Here is an 18,823-nt window from a genome sequence, read left to right on the forward strand (position 1 = left end):
CTAAATAATTTTAATAGAGTGTGGTAGCAATGTGCAGAGTCCTAAGAAATACACAGACACCCTTAGCTCAGCTAAGGGGTCAGCAAAGGCCATTTACGGAGATGACGCTTGCACTGACTTAAAGAAAAATCAGAAATTAGCGATAGAAAAGACGGGAAGAAGACATTTTAGGGCAAAATAGGAGAAGAATTACTAGGTCACAAAGAGTGAAGGTGTAAAACTACATGGTATATCCAAAGAACTACAGGCAGCTTGATGTTGCCAGAGCATGAAGAATAGTATCAGAAAGATGGGAGCAGAGGCAGGAAAGGTGGGGAGCTTCTCTGCCCTCCCAAAGAGACGATATCTGTCCTATGGGTCATGGAGAACAAATAAAAGACATTATGTAAAGGAGTGACCAGATAGGGAAGGAAGGAGGCTGAAAGTCAGAAGACTGACAAGGAGTTTGTTGGGAAAGAGGATAAGGGCCAAGAGAAAGAGGATAAGGACCTGAATTCTGGTAGTGAAGATGGGGCTGGAGCAGAAATAGTAAGTATAAGAAATATTCAGAGGTCAATACTGAAAAGAGATAGTGATTTATTGGATATGGACGCTGAGGGATGGGTCTTAGATAACTCCTAGGTTTCCAGCACATGAGACAGCATAGATTGGAATGCCATCAACAGGGTTAGAGACTGCAGGGATCGGAATAGGTTTGAGGGGAGAAGATGACACTTTAAAGAAGTACTTCTCAAAATACATCCTCAAAAACCCTCCACTGGCCTCCAGACTGCTCCTTGTAACACTGATTATTAACACTGCCCTTGAATGTCACGGCGGGAGAGGGACCTAACAGATCAATAAGCCTGGTCACTTTCAAGTTGTGTGCCATCGAGTTGAGGGGTGCCAGGGCAGGCAGGACTCCAGGCTGCCTCCCCAGTGCAATCCAGGAAGGTTTACTTTTACCTATTGTGCACATTATAATTCTTCATAAGATTTAGATCACGAAAAGAAAATCACAGTTTGAAAACTGCCGACAACCTCTTCCTTTTACAGAGAGGAAACTGAGACTCATGGAGGTGAAATAATTTGTCCACAGACACAAGTCTGCAGCAGAGGCTGAGCTAGATCTGTGACACAGAGTTCACCACATGTCAATTCCAAGCGTCCTCCATGCTGTGGTTTCCTCCATGAAGTAGCTGCTTTTGCTGTGTTTTTGGAGCTACCTTCAAAGTTAGCAGTTTCTTCCATTTTATTTATTTAATAAATATTCATTGAACATCTTCTGCAATGCCAAGCCTTCTTTTATCATTCCCATCACTCAGGCTGGAGTGCGGTGGCATAATCGTGACTTACTGCAGCCTTGATTTCCCAGACTTAGCTGATCCTCCCACCTCAGCCTCCTGAGTAGCTGAAATCACAGGTGCACATCACCACATCCGGCTAATTTTTAGTAAAGACATGGTTTTGTCATGTTGCCCAGGCTGGTCTTGAACTCCTGGGCTCTAGAAATCCACCTGCCTCAGCCTCCATAAGTGCTAAGGTTGCAGGCATGAACCACCACGCCCAGCCTAACCCATTTTTTTATAGGGGAGAAATCGAGGTGGCTCATCTAAGATTACCTCACCCACTGTTCTCACATAATAGTGTTACTGAGTATAGGAGGTAAATAAGCAAACAGGAAAGTCTTAAGATCAGGCAAAAGCTGTACCTGCTCCACAGGCCTGCAATTCCATCAGTTTCCTTTACACAGGAAAGCATATTAGTGAATGGTCACAGTGAATCTTAGAGTGAGCAAGCATATGGTTAGTGCTTGTCCCCATTACCTCTCAAAGCCCAAGGAAATGTAGAGTTAATGTTCTTTTGAGATGATCATGTTTTGGAAAAACTCATTTAATAGCAATTTTGTTGATTCACTCAACAAATGTTAATTAGAAGCGACTCTACACCAGCCCTCCAAAGTGATGAGCAAGAGAGCCGGGGTCTTTTACTCTCTTGCTTATCTGGTCTTAACCTTGTCACAGCATGGTCATGGTGCTTCAGCCATATTTCTTTCCCCAACCCAATAAATGTACCTATCAGCTTTTTCATAAAAATAGGTTGAAAATGGCTTAAAAATCTCTTGAAGCTCATTTTCTGTGTCATAAATAATATTGGTTTATCACCTCTGTGTCCCTCCTTTGGGTGTTCTGGCTTCCTTCTTTCTGAGAATTCTTCTGACTGCCCTGTAGACTGCCCTTGTCTAAATGCAATGACATTGAGTTACACATTAATGGAATTCCACATTGCACATGAAGCCTCACTGGGAGCATTTAACAAAATGAAATGCTTTGGTGAGCTCTTCAAATTCATTAGAGTCCAACGATCAAAGATGTCCTGGAACAGATAACTGAATGTGGACTGGAAATAGGAGGTAGATAGGTCACAAAGTCTTCTGGCAAGTCCTTGGAAGCATCTGATCAAATGCCAAAGATCTAAAACTTTTAGTATGACTATGAAATTAGTATAGGCCCACATCCCTAGGAATGAAAAAAAAAAATCACACTGGGCCTAAAACCTAGTTGGTTGCCTGTGAAAAAGCAAATTGTCAAATAAAGAATGGAAAATGTGACCCAGCTCTGAGAGGCAATAGCCCTAGAGGTTAGAAATGTGGCTCATCTGCTGCCTGGAGTGGTCAAATTCATAGAGATAGAACATAGAATGGGAGTTTCTGGGGCTAGGAGGAGAGGGGACTGGGAAATTATGATTTGATGGGTACAGAGATTCAGATTAGAAGGACGAAAAAGTTTCTATAGAAGGGTGGTGGTGACGGTTGTACAACAACGGGAGTATATTTAATGCCACTGAACTCTATACTTAATAAATAATTAAAATGGGAAGTTTTATGTTATGTATGTGTTAACACAATTGAAAAAGTGGAAGCTGGGCAGGAAAGAAGTGTGTAATGGATTGTCCACATGAGTTCATTCTGCCTAGTTCCTAAATCAGAATGTACCCACACGACTTGACCTTTGGCTTCTTCATATACAAATGTTAATCATAGTGCCAAATTCACTGTTGTTTGAAAGGATCAAATTAATTCTTGAATGTGAAGGGAAAAAAAGCATGTGGCTTATATAATTATTCAACAAATATTACCTCTTATTACTCTATCTCTTCCGGATATTTCAACTTGCCACTTACTACTGTGATTTAAAATATTATACAATGTCTCCAATAAGTTTGTGAAATTTTGTTTAATTACCACATTAGATATAACTTTTTTGCAGGTAATGCACCATATGGGAAAAAAAGTAGTTTCAAAGTATTGTTCTTCCTTCCTCCACTTTTATTTCATTAAATTTAGTTAGGATAGGATTAAAAGTCAAAGCAAACATTCTATCAGTTAGCAGCATTCGACTGAAACCAAAAAAGTCCCATTGGTATGAGAAACTGATTGCAAATAAAATGGGTTAAGGATTCCTTGAAACACATAACACCCCATGTCTTTCTGAATTAGAGAATGTTCTGTAATACCTGACAAGTATTTGTCAAGACAATATACATCAGTAAATTTAATTACACATTTATTGAGCTTATATTTTGTACAAAATACTGTGCATGGTGCTCCAAGAAAAGTTACGATGTAACATGCATGTCCTTGTTCTCAAGGAGCTTGCTGTCATGAAGAAAAGTCAATTTCCTCAGCAAGTCTTGATTAGATGCTTCTCCCAAGACAATTCTGAATAAAGGTAAGAAAAACTAAAGATTTTTTCCCAACCATAAGAAACCTTTGGTTGAATCACTGTGTCTTATACCATAGCTTAAAGGATATATTTTCCTTTATGCATTCTGATATTTGAGAATAATAAATTCAAAAATTACTGGAAAAAGAAGATCTGCAATTGACTGCCTAGGGAAACTATAAAAATCCTTTCAAAATTCCCACCAGGAGTAGAGAGAAGTGGATTCAGATACAGTCTGAAATCTTCCCAAGCTTTCTCCACTGGAATTCTAATTAGTGAGACCCCTTTAAGCAATTTTAAAGCTGCTTAATTTAAATACAGGAAGTATTTCCTTAGGCTCCATGATACTTTGGCAGAGCTGATCCTATTTCCTGAGATTAAATAGAAGAAAATTCTTTCCTCAGGAGATTGAACCACATACAATAAGATCATTCATTAGAATGTTCATATAAATTCAAAATATTCCTGGGGAAGACCAAATGTCTTCTTCATAAAGGGTAACAGCCTAGAAATGCTAAGTGGAGCCATGACTGGTTTTACTCTTGAGTTTTGGCCTTTGTGGAATGCAGGTTCCCCAGGAAGAATTATTTCAGTGATAACTCATTTTCATAATGAAGCCAAGTACAAGACAACTTAGATTAATTAATTAATTAGTTAGTTAATTATTAAATGTTTTATTCTAAATAAAAACCATCTGTCACTATTATCTGTTTTTTAACAGTATTGCTTCCATTCATGAAAATAAAGCCATACCTTCTATAATGTGTTTCTTACTCTACTTTGTACCACTAAAGACTTAGCAATAGGAAAATCTTATAAACTTTAGGAAGTCCGCATTTTGACCTGTCAGGGAAAGGGAAAGCTTAATACCAAAGCCTACTACTTAAATGCCTGATTGGTAAGGGGAGTGCAAAAAAGATACTTTTATAACTTTTGTATTGTTCCATAAAAGAAAGGGGAACACTTTGTCATCTCTTGCCATCCTTCTGTAAATTTATATCACCTCACTAAATTTGATAGCTAAATAGTGTTCTGACGGTTGTAGAGACTTGTGTGTCAGATTTAGAAATGTTATTGTTGAGGTTTACTTTGATGGTGAGATTTTAGAAGCCTATTTCCCTGCTAAATAAATGTATTATAGAGTGATGGATAACAGAGATTCTAAGGATTACAATGAGAGATCAAGGAGTTCGCCTGCAATATCTATTGCATTGACAGCCGACTTTATTGAAGTTTCACAATATTAACTGCCTCTCTGTGGACTGGCTTAACCAGGTAGGTGATTATCAATTTATCACCAGTCAAAACACAGATTGCTTCATGTACAGTGTCTGTGGCATAATCATGTACCTTGAATCGCAGCAAACTCGAATGATCCTACTAGGATGATTCTTATAAGAGTGAGAAAGAAACATTAGTTGGGAACTTCTCTAATGAAATTGTGTTTAATCCTCAGTTTGACAGAACATCATTCCTGGAGCCTAGATCAAGAATTCACCATTCCAAAAGAGGGTAAAGAAAGCCTAAGAGAGAGAATGGAGAGAGAACTAAGGTTATTCACTTCCTCTTCCTGAGCTTTGCTTCCTTTAACAACTCTTCACTCCCACTCCAGGGACAGAAGGCAAGAAATTGACCAGTCTTCAAATTCCACTTCAGAGGCGAAGACTTGTGCCCTGAAACTCCATCTAGTGGTATACGAACTGATTGAATTGCATATAGAAAATTATCTGGGATAACCATGGACCAGCATCAAGATGCCTGGACTACCTCTTTGACTCTATTTTCAATACAGCAAGAGCTTTTAAGTTTTATAATTCCACTCTATTTTCTGATTCTATCTTTTAACAAAGTCTGATCTTTTTCCACTTATTGAATTCCATTAGCTGCCATCCCAATTAATATTTGTTAAAGTCAGGCAATAAGAGAGAAGATTTTGGCCTTAAGTTTTTGTCTGATCAGGGCACAAATAAATAGCTGCACTAGGCAGGAAACAGTGTAGCCTGTAATCCTAACATTTTGGGAGACCGAGGTGAGAGGCTCACTTGAAGCTAGCAGGAGTTTGAGATCAGCCCTGAGCAACATAGCAAGATACCATCTCTACAAAAATATAAAAATTAGCCTGGCATAGTGGCACATACCTATGGTTCCAGCTATCTGGGGGGCTGCAGTGGGAGAGTCACTTGAGCCCAGGAGGTTGAGGTTGCAGTGAGCTGTGATGGTGCCATTGCACTCCAGCCTGGGCAACAGAGCAAGATCCCATCTTAAAAAAAAAAAAGGCTACACTAGCAAAAACTAATTGACCACTATATTGACCAGGTACTATTCTAAGCACTTTTTCTCTATTAATTTGTTTAATCTTTTTAGCCACCCTATGAGGAAGTACTATTATTTTTCCTGTGTGATTCTTGAGAATTTTGATGAATAGAAATAACTAAGTCACTCGGCCAAGATTACCCAGCCTGCAGATTGAGCCCAGGCGGATGACCCTAGAGCCTTATAAATTCTACAACCCAATCTCTTTTCAGTCATACACTGATTAGATTGAGATTGAGTTTCTTTGCCCTTGTTCTAGCTGCCTACGATTGTATGAAGTAGAAGTCATCTAGAGCTTCCACAATTTTTCATACAAAATGTCTGGCACTCAATTTAAAAATGCCAAATGTATCAAGAAATAGGACAAAAAATAAAAAGACAATAGAAACAAGGCCAGAGATGATCCAAATAATAGAGTTATCAAACTTGGATTCAAATGTTCAAAACACAGAGGACAAGAAAGCTTCACCAGACAAACGAAATCTTTAAAAAATCAAGTGAAAATGCTAGAACTGAAAAAAATATAATAAAGCTAACAATTCAATAGATGAGTTTACTAGTAGACTAAACACAGGTGAAAAGAAGGTTAGTGTTGTAAGATATCTCAGTAGAAAATACTCAGACCAGAGCATGAAGTGAGAAAATAAAAATATAGAGAAGAGTACGAGAGACACATGGGAAGTGGCAGAATCCTAACATAAGTGTACATGAGGTCCCGGAAGTGAATTAGAGAGGAAATGGTGGCAAAACCAATATTGAAAGAGAAAATGTCTGCAAATTTTCCAGAACAGATAAAAGATGTTAAACCTCAGCAGGATAAATATATTACTAGTCACTTCACGGTCAAACTGCCAAATGATAAAGACAAATAATAAACCATAAGAGCAGCCAGATAAAAAAGCAAATTGCCTTCAAAGCATCTACAATGACAACTAAGTTCTCAAGAGAAATTGTGGAAGCCAGAAGAAAATAGAATAACATCTTAAAGTGCTGAAAGAAATTGTTGGCAACTTAGTAATCTATATCCAGTGAATACCTTTCCAATTTAATTCAAAATTTTGTAGATAATACATATTTCTGTCAGCAGATCTATACTAAAAGAAATATTGATGGGAGTTCTTTAGACAGAAAGGAAATGATCCCAGCTGGAAAGATAGAATTGCAGAGAGGAATGAGGAGCAATAGAGAGGTAAACATGTGTATAAATATAAATGACTATTGACTACAAAGTAATAATAATATTTTATGGAGTTTAAAATACATGTATAATTAAAATGTATGACAGCAATAACTCACAGCCAAAGGAAATAAATGAAGTTAATATGTTCTTAAATCCTAGCATTATCTGAGAAGTGATAAAACTACTAATTATATCAGACCCTATTAAGTAAATGATAATGTATGTTGTTCTATCCAATAAATATGATTCCAAATATATCAGTAATTACATTAAATGTAATGAACTAAATGCCTCAATTAAAAGACAAAGTTTATCCAACTCAACAAAAAAATAAAAATTCAACCATATGGTTGCCTAAATAAGCACATCTTAAGTATAAGGACACAGAAAGGTTGACAGTAAAAGAAAGGAAGGAGAGCTATGTAAACACCACTGTGAAACATAAAAAAGGAGATTTGACAATGGCGTTTAAAGAATTCATCTACCATAAAGACAAGATAATTTCAGATTTGTATTCTCTCAAAAATTGTAAAGTAAATATTGACAGAGTTAAAAGTATGAAGAGGTAAATCCACAATGATAGTGGATCCTTTAATGTATTTTTCTCAGTTACTTATTAAACAATCAACTAGATGGTATCATTGATAAACTTTACTTAATTGATATATTAAAAATTCTGCATCTAATAAGGGAACACGGGACATTTACCAGGACTGACCGTATGCTGGCCCATAAAACAAGTCCCCAAGTTCAAACAAATTTCAGAATATTGAAACCGTTAATATATTCTCTGACCCCAGTAGAATTAAGCTAGAAACCAGTAAAAAAACAAAAATGGTAACCAGAACATCCCACAAATGTTTGGAAACTGGTCAAAGAAGAAATCACAATGGAAATTAGAAAATATTTTTGAACTGAATGACAATAACATAACATATTAAAACTTGTGGATATAGACCAACTTGTTCTTAGTGGGAAAAGCCAGTGGCAGTGGTCACTTGAGAAAAGAGGGATGACGACCAAGAGGCGACACAGGCAGGGCCCCTTGGGAGCTGATAATGTTCTATGTCTTGCAGGAGGAGGTGATTACATGAGTGTTTTACCTTTGTGAAAAATTCCCCAAGCTGCACATTTATGCTTTGGGCATTTTCTGCATGCATGCTATATTTGAAGGAAAAGTTTACTTAAAAACAGACAAGAAATTATTCCTGACTCCTCTTTTTCTCACATCCCCCATTCTGTTCATGAACATTTCCTGTTGGCTTTAATTCAAAGTACATCCAGAATCTGGCCATTTCCGGCTACCTCCCCAGCTACCAATCTTGTCTGAACCAACAGCACCTCTCTCTCTTCAATTTCATGACTGCTTTCCCTTTTTCTGCCCTTGTTCCCTGTAGTCTTTGGTCAACATAGCCACCGGGTGAACTGTTAATGCTGAATCAGATCATGTCACCAATCTCCATCCACCAAATTGTCCAATTGGATTCTTATTTCATGCACAATGAAGTCCAAAGGATTGTTATAATCTTGGTCTCTACATGATTTGAAACACCAGCCCCTCTCCTATACCACCTCCTACCACTACCTTGTGTTTGCTCTGCTCCAGCCCTACTGGCTCATCACTCTTCCCAGGCAGGCCAGGCACACTCCTGCCTCATGACATTTGCACTCACCATTTCCTCTCCTTGTTTCTTCTCCTGGATTCACAAAGCAGGTCTCTCCATTATCACCTTCTTCCGTGACCATTATCTATCATTGAAATTCCCTCCACCCCAAACAACCTCCAATCCCTCTTCAGTTTAATTCACCAAATACTAATCCAGCACCAATAAGAATCAAGTACTGTTCTAGGTGCTTGGGACAAAATAGCACACAAAACAAAGATTTCTGCATTCATGGGGCTTACAGTTTAGCAGAGGAAAACAAACAATAAGCATAAATGCATCAATAATTATACAGTGTGTTAAAAGTATACAAATGCTATGCATATAAGACTAAAACAGGGTAAGGGATATTAGTGACACTGTTAAGAGGGAATGAGAAGAGAGTTGTAATTAGAAATAGGGTGTTCAAGGCAAGCTTTAGTGAGAATGAAATCAGAATAAAATTTCGAAGGTAGTAAGGAAATGAGTCATGCAGACGTAGGAGAAAGAACTTTCCAAATAAGCAAAACAAATGCCAAAGCCAAAGGTAAGAGTGAGTGTGTCCGACATGCCTGAGGATCAGTGAAAAGACATCTATGACCAGAGTGGTTTGTAGGGCGAGTAACTGTCCAAGTTTTCCAGGGACTCAGGGGTGTCCTCGGATGTGTGACTTTCAGTGGTAAAGCCAGGAGCATCCATGGCAAACCAAGAGAGTTAGTTGCTCATCTTAAAGGGATAAAGTTTTTGAGGAGAGGTCAGAGAAGTAACAGGAGGAGGATGGGAAATAGGGGTTGAAATAGGCATTCTCATGAAGAACCATGAGAATCATTTTAAGGACCTCATCTTTTAGAATGAAAAAAGTGGGGAGCCCCTGGAAAGTTTTAAAGAAAAAAATGGTATGATCTGACTTACCTTTTAAAAGACTTGGTCTGATTACAGTGTTGAAAATGGGATATAGAAGGACAAGGGCAGAAGAAAGGTCACCATCTTGAATACTACTGCAATAACCCAGGCAAGAGATGACGCTGGCTTGGAGCAAGGAACTACCAGTAGAGGTGATGATAAGTGGTCAGATTCTGGATATATTGTGAAGGTAAAAAATAATAATAATTTCCTAACAGGTTGGATGAGATATGGAAGAGAAAGACAAAAGATAACTTCCAGAGTTTTGATCCAAGCAAAAAGACAAATAGAATTGCCATCAGCTGAGATGAAAACAAATGAACACAGAGCAAGTCTGGAGAGAAAAAAAAATAGTTCCATATCATGTCCTCTTTTCTCCTGTGTTTTCCTCCATAACTCTTACCAACATTGACATACCATATATTTTGCTTATTTATTTATCGTCTATATTCATCCACTGGAATGTAATCTCCAACAAGGCAAAGACTTTTGTTTTCATTCCCTGCTATGTCTCCAGCATCTAGAATAAATTTATTCATTTCATAAACATTTATGGAGTACTTTCTAGATGATTGGAACTGTGCTAGGCTCCAGGAATACAATAAGCACAATATATGTTCATAAGATTGCCAGATAAAATATAAAATGACCAGTTACATTTGAATGGCATATAAATATGAATATTTTTTAGTATATATATTTTCTATACTCAAGTGTTCAAATATGTATGTTCCATATTCAAATATCCAATTATGGAACTACTTATACTAAAACTTATCTGTTGTTTATCTGGAAACTACATTTAACAGGGAATCCTGTATTTTTATTTGCTAAATCTGACAACCCTACATGCTTTCTGCCTTCAAGGAACTTGGAGTATCATAGGATATATACACAAAGAAACAATCTGTATATAATAATCTAGGAATCCAGGACACCTTCAGAGCACACAGGAGAAATAACACCTATTCTGAACAGGCCTCCAAGAAGCTTCCTGAAAGGAATGATATTGCAACTGAGACTGGTGTTTTCTAGTGGAAAAGAAGAAGAGAGAATATTCCAGGAAGATGAAACAATATGAGCCAAGCTTGAAGGCAGGAGAGACTGCGAGGCATCCAGAAAGTTGAAACTGGTATCCTGAGTGCACCTAGAGAACATGGCTATGTGAGATGGGAGTTGAAAGAGTTACATCACCACAAAATATTGCTGTAGTGCATATTTGGCTGAGCAATTACTTTACCAGATATTTAGACCGAGGCCAGAAAACATAAGCACCTACAGCCAAGAGCAAGAGCAGCAATAGTGACTATCTTTCCCACCCCACCAGGCAGCTGTGGCAGCAACCACAGAAGGTTCTGAGATTCACTGCTCACCAGTGGCACTCTGTCAGGCTGAACCATCACGACCAAGGGCGTACAGTTCATTCTGAAGGGCAGTATTGTGTCCCAGCTCCCTACAGGCAGAAACAGGCAGACAGAACAAAGACTAATTTCCTAACAACAGATAGATACCATGAGGAGTCTGGGGAGGGAAGAAATCCCATGGAATTTAACTTAGCAAAATGGGCAAAGGTTGGAGCCCTTTGTGACCCTATTTTGAATCCACAGGATGGGGAAAGTCTTGTGACATTTGGGTTCCACTGGAGCACACGTTCTCAACAAGGGTGATCTTACCCAAAGGAGGAGAAAGTGGTCCTTGAGGGGGAAAAAAGTCTTAGATAGTATAAGCGTTTGTTGCCTTCCTAAAGGTCACAATGCATAAAAATATATACGAGTCTACCTGCAGCATTAAAATTCCACCAGAGAATGGGGCAAGGGGAAAAGTGAGGAGAATTAAGGGGAGAAAATGTCTGAAAAGGCTGTTAGGGAAAATAATGAGAAAAACTGAGAAACGCTAAACTAAAACAAAATTCTGCTTGAGGGCTGGAGACCAGGACAGCTTAAAAGATGTGTGGTCCTAGGAGAAGAGTAGGGGGCAAGGTTAGGAGGAGTGGAATGGAGGGCATTCTGAGTGGCAGGAGCAGCCCATGCACAGGCTTGGAGAAGGTAAACACATAAAATGCAATAGCGTGGTCAAATAAGTTAAGGTCTGAGAAGAGTTTATTGGATTTAGCAATTAGGAGGTCACTGGTCATTTAACCTCCTTGTGCTTCAGTTTCAATACTTGTTAAATTAAATTGCAAAATAATCTCTAAGGCAACTTACAGCTCTAAAGACTCTTTCACTACGTTGGATCTCTTTACACAGAGACACACAAACACATCCACACACTTACATGGCACTCCCAACACACAGGCTCATCTTTTTACTTAATCTGATTTTCCTAACTCTCTAACACTATATTTGTCTTTGGAGAATTCCAGTTCTCTTCGTTTAATTGTAACAATGCTTTGAAAAAATCAGTTATGAGAATCAACAGTGCCCTGATAAACTGAGCAACTGAACAATAAACTGCTCAATATTATTTCCTATAAACATTTCTAATGCCTTGTAAATACCTTTTTATAATGTAATAAACTCTTTAGAATGTGGATACAAAATTTTATTTCCTTAAAAAAAAAGTATTTAAAACCCAGATTTACTCAAATGAGGCAAAAAAATTACTTTCTCTTAAAGCTATCACTCATATATTGAATACTGACTAAGTGCCTACTATGTGTCAAATAACATATGTGTTGGGGAAATATCAGTGAGTAAAACAAGCAGTTTATAGCTTCGAGAGCTTAGGAGGAGGAAAGTGAGGAGGGAAGTAATTGAAAAGTTGATGACGTTTGCACAACTTTTTGTTGTCAAAAAAAAGTCATTGCTATCATGGCTGCATTGGTAACAAATCTGAAGCTTGCATGTTCCTGAAACTAGAGCTCTGAGGAACAGGTCAAAGTATCACTAAGGGGCAGCACAGACAGCAGTCACTCAGGAAAGGGGGCTCTTAACCATTTGGGGCCAGAAACCCCTTCTTGGAATCTTGCTTTTAATATCTAAAATAAAATTACAAATGAAACCAGTTATATTGGAAATAGTCATTTTTTTTAAAAAAATGAACAAGATAGTAATATATGTACTTCTTTATTACATTAAATAAGTCAGGCAGCTGTCCTCATATTTACTATAATTCTGTGGTAGTGACAAATACAAATGACATGGTGAGGTACTTGCACCTCTATAACGTGTTACGGAAATATCTATGATTTCCAGAGATGACAAAGTCACAGACACGGCTAAGAATACTATGGTTGTCACCTACATTCATAATTGAATGATGTTAAATTTCAGTTAGAGGTTAATAAAAGATTTTTTTCCTATCAAAATTCACAAATTCCCCCTGAATTCCATGCGGAGACCTGTGGAGCTGGAGGTCTGTGGCCCCCTGTTTAGGGCATTAAGCTAAATCAGGATTTTCTTTCTTTCAATAACATAGCTCCATGGTGACTTCTAGAGCTGCAGCTCTATCACTGGGACTGTTCAAATGTGTAGCTTGTTCATTACGGGACACACTGTCGCCACCCCATGGCTCCTCTTGAAGAGTTGAGCATTAATAACCTGCAACAAAGCAGCCTTTTAGGGCATTAGACCAAACCTGCAAATTAATGCACCGGTTCATCACAATTCATTAATCAAACTCAGACTGGGTTTAACAACGGATTATTAAAGACTCAAAATTATATCCACAGAAAAAAAAGCAGCTCCCAGAGGGTCAAATGTAATGTGAATGGTTTTGCATAAAACCATAAACCTGCTATTAAATTAAAAACAGAAAAAATTATGTCCACTCCTTATCTCCAGGCATTTTTTTAAAGGAATGCTACACTAATTTATTTCTTTGCTGTTCCTGGTTACACGGTAAAAGACTAAAAGGTTAAAATGCAATGGTTCTTTGATGTTTGGATGAGCAACTTTCACTAACATGTACTGATTGAGGTGAAGAAATTAATAAAATTATTTCCATAATTCATTACTAATGGGAAGCTGTCAATGCTTTCAGCTGACAGTTCACACGAATTCTCCCCAGACACTGAGACGCCTCGTGGTGACTGGCTGTTGGAGTCACTCCTTCCAATCGTGTTAAGCAAAGCAGAGTCTGGCTCCCTGGTCCCACCGTTTCCTGATCTCTCAGCTCTGTGTGTTTGTTCTTGACAAACAAGTCTGTTCTCTCTGTGAACAAAAACAGAAGGGGGAAACAATGATTTTAATTTTTCTTTCCCTTCAGGGAATTTAGGTAGACCCTCTGGGGAATCTCTGTGACTTGTAAACATTCAGAGTGCTGTAATTTGGCAGATCACAGTACTGCAACCAACTGTGCAATGAATTTTCTTAAAAGGTTAATACTTTAGTGAAGTAATCATAGAGAATGAGCATAACAATAATAAGATCTGTATGATTTTGTGACATCTTTGCTCTTTCCCCATTAAAATTGAATCATTAGTTCTTTCTCGTTTTGCAGAAACAGATGCAAAAATTACTAGCACACATGCTGATTAAGGTAGGTAAGTGACATTTCTGGAAACACAAAATGTTTTATTCAAATTATGTACCTGTTTGATATTTATAGGGTGTTTTGGTCTTAGTACTGCCTGTTTTAAGCTCCAAACTCCTAAAGGTCAAATACTATATCTCTGTTATTTATCTGAAGATAATTAATAACTTCTCTTTGAAGATAAGCTCCTATACATTGGTCATACAAAAACAGTATCAAATAATCTTACGGGTGAGGCAAAATATACCAGAAATCACATAATATACGATTAATATATTATTATATTATATGTGTGTATCTACATAAATAATAATAGAATAGTAATAATCTAAAAACGACATCTTCAAAGCATTTTATAAAAACAGTGAGATTCTAATACAACATGACTCAGGTTGAGATTTGGGATATATTGTTATGATTACATCATAAACAGCAAATACAGAGTCTAATTTTTTCATGTCCCCTCCCAAGCCCCAGTACTCTTTCCTGCAGGCTCAGAATCATAATCCATTTTAACACAACCTAACAGACAGCCTTGCCTAATTGCTTAGTGAACACTTAAAATGAAATATATTCACTCTATCCAGGTATAGACCCTGGAACTTAGTATATACTCCATAAAGATTTATTCAAATGAAAAATGAAACTCCTTCCCCTCTTTCCAAATGAAAACATACTGTGTTGGGGTTATTCCTTCAAAATTAACTTAATCACTACTGATTCCCACAAAGTGTTATCATAGAGATTAACTGCAAATCAGTTCTTCATTAAGATATTTTGGATTAATGCTGTGAGCCCTGAATTTCATACAGATGTTTATGACTCTATCATGAGATAAAATCTATATGCCAGAAGAAAAAATAATACTGACTTGAAAACACAACTATAAAGCTCATATCATAGAAACTAGGGACATTGCAGATTACCAAGATATCAAAAATGAAGCAAACCTTAACATTTGAATGATGGCACTCTGTGCCAAAGAGTACTATTGAGATTCCTTACATCTCTAAAGTAAATAAGTGGACAAATTACAGTAATAGCTACAGTGTATAAAGCTCTTACTCTGGAACAGAAATCTGCTACTTAGATGACATGAAACAGAAGCCCATGATAGAGATGGTATGGGTGTGGGCATGACCTCTTACTGAGAAGGAACTTCTGAGAGCTTCAGCAGCTCACCTAAGGTCATACAAAGGAGTTGCAGAGCCAACCCACAGTTACATCTGGCTGACTCCAATTACTCTCTTCTGTTGCTCCTCTCCGATCTTTTCCCATGCATGCCCTCCACTAGAGCTACCTCAAATGGAAAAAAAATAAATACTGAAGGAAAGATCTGGGCCCCATACGTATCTTTGTGTCAGTTTTCCTTAGCCTACAAAATATGTATGACAGAATAGCAAAGTGTTCAACAGCTTGGGCTATGGCATCAGATTGCCTAGGTCAGCTTCCCAGTCCCATGACAATTTTGTGTGGACAATTTTATCTTCTTTGTGCCTCAGTTTTCTCATAAGTAAAATGGGTGTGGTAACAATATCAACATTGTGGGATTGTAGTGATAATTAAATGAATTAATAAAGAGCAAGGGCTCAGTCATGGATACATAGACAGTCCTGAATAAGTATTTAAATGTTGTGTGCTATTTTTAGCTCTTATGGCTATATTAGAAGACAGATTTGGTCACCCACAAGTCAGCATATTAGTTGATCAGTTTCCAATCATCAAGTTTTACTGAGCATCTAAAAATTGCAACCTAAACAACAAAACAGCCTGAAAGTAGTCCTACACTAAGACACATTATGTAAATTCTTTGACATAACAGACAATTTGGCCATTCCTCACTAAGTAACCAAGAAGGGTCATTAATGACCTTGGAAAGGAATTTCTATTAAATATGATTGGGAAAAGACAAGCTTATTACAGGGGCTAAGAAAATGGAATAATGAGGGAACTGAAATATCAATATAGGTGATTCTTCTCGGCATTTTGGTAGTGAGTGGAAGGAGGAAATTTATTCAAGGGCTTGAAAGTATACAAGAAACAATAAAGTAACTTCAACATCGGGGATGTGTGACAGTTATAAGAGAGAGTAAGGAGTTGGGGATTATGGCAACACTTGATGCATTCCCATGACTGAGTGACCCAGATGAGTTGATCTTTGCTACTAATTTTTATTTTTCAACTAATTAGGGTTTTACCCAAAAATCAATCATTTTGTCTTTCTGGGCTTTAGTTTTTCAACTCTTAAATAATAGAGAGGGGTAAGGGTGAGTGAACGGTTAGCAAAAACACAACAGGGAAGGAACAGTTGCCATACATTTTGTCCATGAAATCACTAGAGCTTCCAAATTAATATATTCTTTGATAGTGTAGGAAACAGGGAGCCAATATTTACCCTTGCAATGTGATTTCCAATGTTCAAATGTAAAAATTAAGGCCCAAGATTACCCAGCCAGGAATCACAATATTGAGATTTGAACCCACAATGGAGTCTCTTCAGCAGTCTGTTATTTCCACAACTTCAACTTGCCCTTGTAATGAAAGAATTCAAATAACATTTTATTACTGTTACCTCTCAGATGTAACTAGTTTTTATACATTATAATTATTAGATACTTTTAGCCAATTGTACATAAGAATAATAAATATATTGATAATATTTCTTATTTATAAAACAATTTGAAATAATACCTTCTATATTGGCTCCAACATGATACAACTAAGTATCTAAATATTTTAACATTGTTATTAAAACTGATGCAAAACTGAACTAAAAATGACCACATATAGAGCACCCACACCCATATAATTTGAATTTAGTTCTTTGAAACATCACACTCATTGAGTGAATATTAAACAGTTGCATTCCCTGCTGTGGGGAATCTTTTAAACTACTACAAGCAAGGGGAGCCAATGAAATGAACTCTCTAGATACTGAGGGAAAACATTTTCTAGATCTTTTTCTCTTGGTTGGAAAGGCAAAGGGAGTTAGTTAGTTTATGGGAGAAGATGATGAGCACAAAGAACACACAGAAGTCTAAAGTAAGCTGAACAAGGTATTAATTCTTTCTTTGTAGGAAAGGAATCTTGCCCTTCATGCCCTACCTAAGTTTCTCCCACGTAAAGATGTCTAAGTGACAGAGGCCTTCACGACAAGTCAAATCTACATGACCACAGGTGAACTCAACTGTTGAGCCTTATTTCTAAGGTATATTTCATAAAATCGTTCTCTCTGGATCAATAAGATGCAAATGCTAAAATTATCCTGTTAACCATCAAAATAAAAAGGACCTTGAGAATAAAGTTGTCATTCTTAATTAAAATGGTCTTTTTAATTCCTTTACTCTAACTAACTAAAATAGATACTAATACTATAAACACTTAATTGACTAAAGAAAGATTCTATCCATACTCCCAATTAGAGAACACTTAATTTATATATGATGAAGCTCATAAGTGTTTAGCAGTATGGTTGGGATAAGTCTCTTTGGTCTCCTTTTTAAATGATTAAATACTCTCCATCCAACTGAATGAATGTCTTCTGACTTGCATTTTGCATGCTAAAACATTCTTTAAACACGTAGGCCATCACTCAGATTTAAGGGGAAAAAAATCTTAGTGACAGTATGTTCATTATGTCTTTATTAAAATAGAATTTTCCATAGAGTTATGTGCAGCTGAAAATGAGGCTCAGTTTAATAACAAAGTAAGCATTCCTAGCACTACAAAATTATAAAATTTTAATGTTTAATGTGTTGCTTAATTATAGAAAACTCTGAAAAGAATAATATCCTTGAAATTTACTATGCAAATACTCTTAATTTATGACAAATTGCTCCTTAAAACACAAGTATTAAATCTCTATTAGATATGTTGAGGTAATGTACTAATATGCATCACTAGGGTCTTAAATGTCTAAGTAGCAATGCTGTTTGTTAGATGCAAATAAGGATTACCTTAATTAAAATACACTATCCAAAGCCTCTCAGCAGATTTAGCTCAGTCTTTATATAGGACAGGTTCATTATCTACCTCAAGTTAATAAACGTATGACCTACTGTGGTTATTTCTTTTAAAATTTAATTTTAATTACTATTTTGTTAATGAAAATAAAGCACAAAAGAATTGTATGATCCTAAAGCAATTCTGAAAACTTAATTGTAATACCCCTCGAAAGCTTCAAAAGGAATTGAGCACTTACATGGCTTGATAACTGATGGTCTTACAAATACAGCGTTAGATACCAATGCTCTAAAAAAATGTTGAATGAAACATACTTTATAACTATCTAGCTTCCTTAGTCTGCATCTTGAACTAATGATCCAACTAAATAGGTGTAAACATAAAACTTTTAATTCAAAATTTCAACATTAGATAAAGGCTCTTAACAAAGAAATGAATAACCATTACACAATGCCTTTACAATACATAAACCTTAAGTGCATTCAGAGTTTTTACATAAAACTATAATAGTTTAATCCAGAAAATTGCAGATGTGTTCAGTTTGTCTTCTAGTCCTTTGAGACCTGAATACAAAATTAAAGCACTGGTATATGTTGTATAGAATTCAGCACCAGAGTTTTATTAGGCAGCTTCCACTTCCATCT

The 18,823-nt window shown here is 36.8% G+C and overlaps 1 long non-coding RNA gene across 1 annotated transcript in view; it reads right to left on the minus strand.

The window, feature by feature from the left end:
- Window positions 1-12,792: 12,792 nt before the first annotated feature.
- Window positions 12,793-18,823, minus strand: part of LOC108286176 — a 44,273-nt gene continuing 38,242 nt past the window's right edge. Inside the window, exon 2 of the long non-coding RNA XR_001817842.2 lies at window positions 12,793-13,894. This is a non-coding gene — a long non-coding RNA (uncharacterized LOC108286176). The remainder of the gene's footprint in view (window positions 13,895-18,823) is intronic.

This window comes from Cebus imitator, unplaced genomic scaffold, assembly GCF_001604975.1.
Source record: "Cebus imitator isolate Cc_AM_T3 unplaced genomic scaffold, Cebus_imitator-1.0 Scaffold315, whole genome shotgun sequence".
Taxonomy (NCBI): Eukaryota; Metazoa; Chordata; class Mammalia; order Primates; family Cebidae; genus Cebus; species Cebus imitator.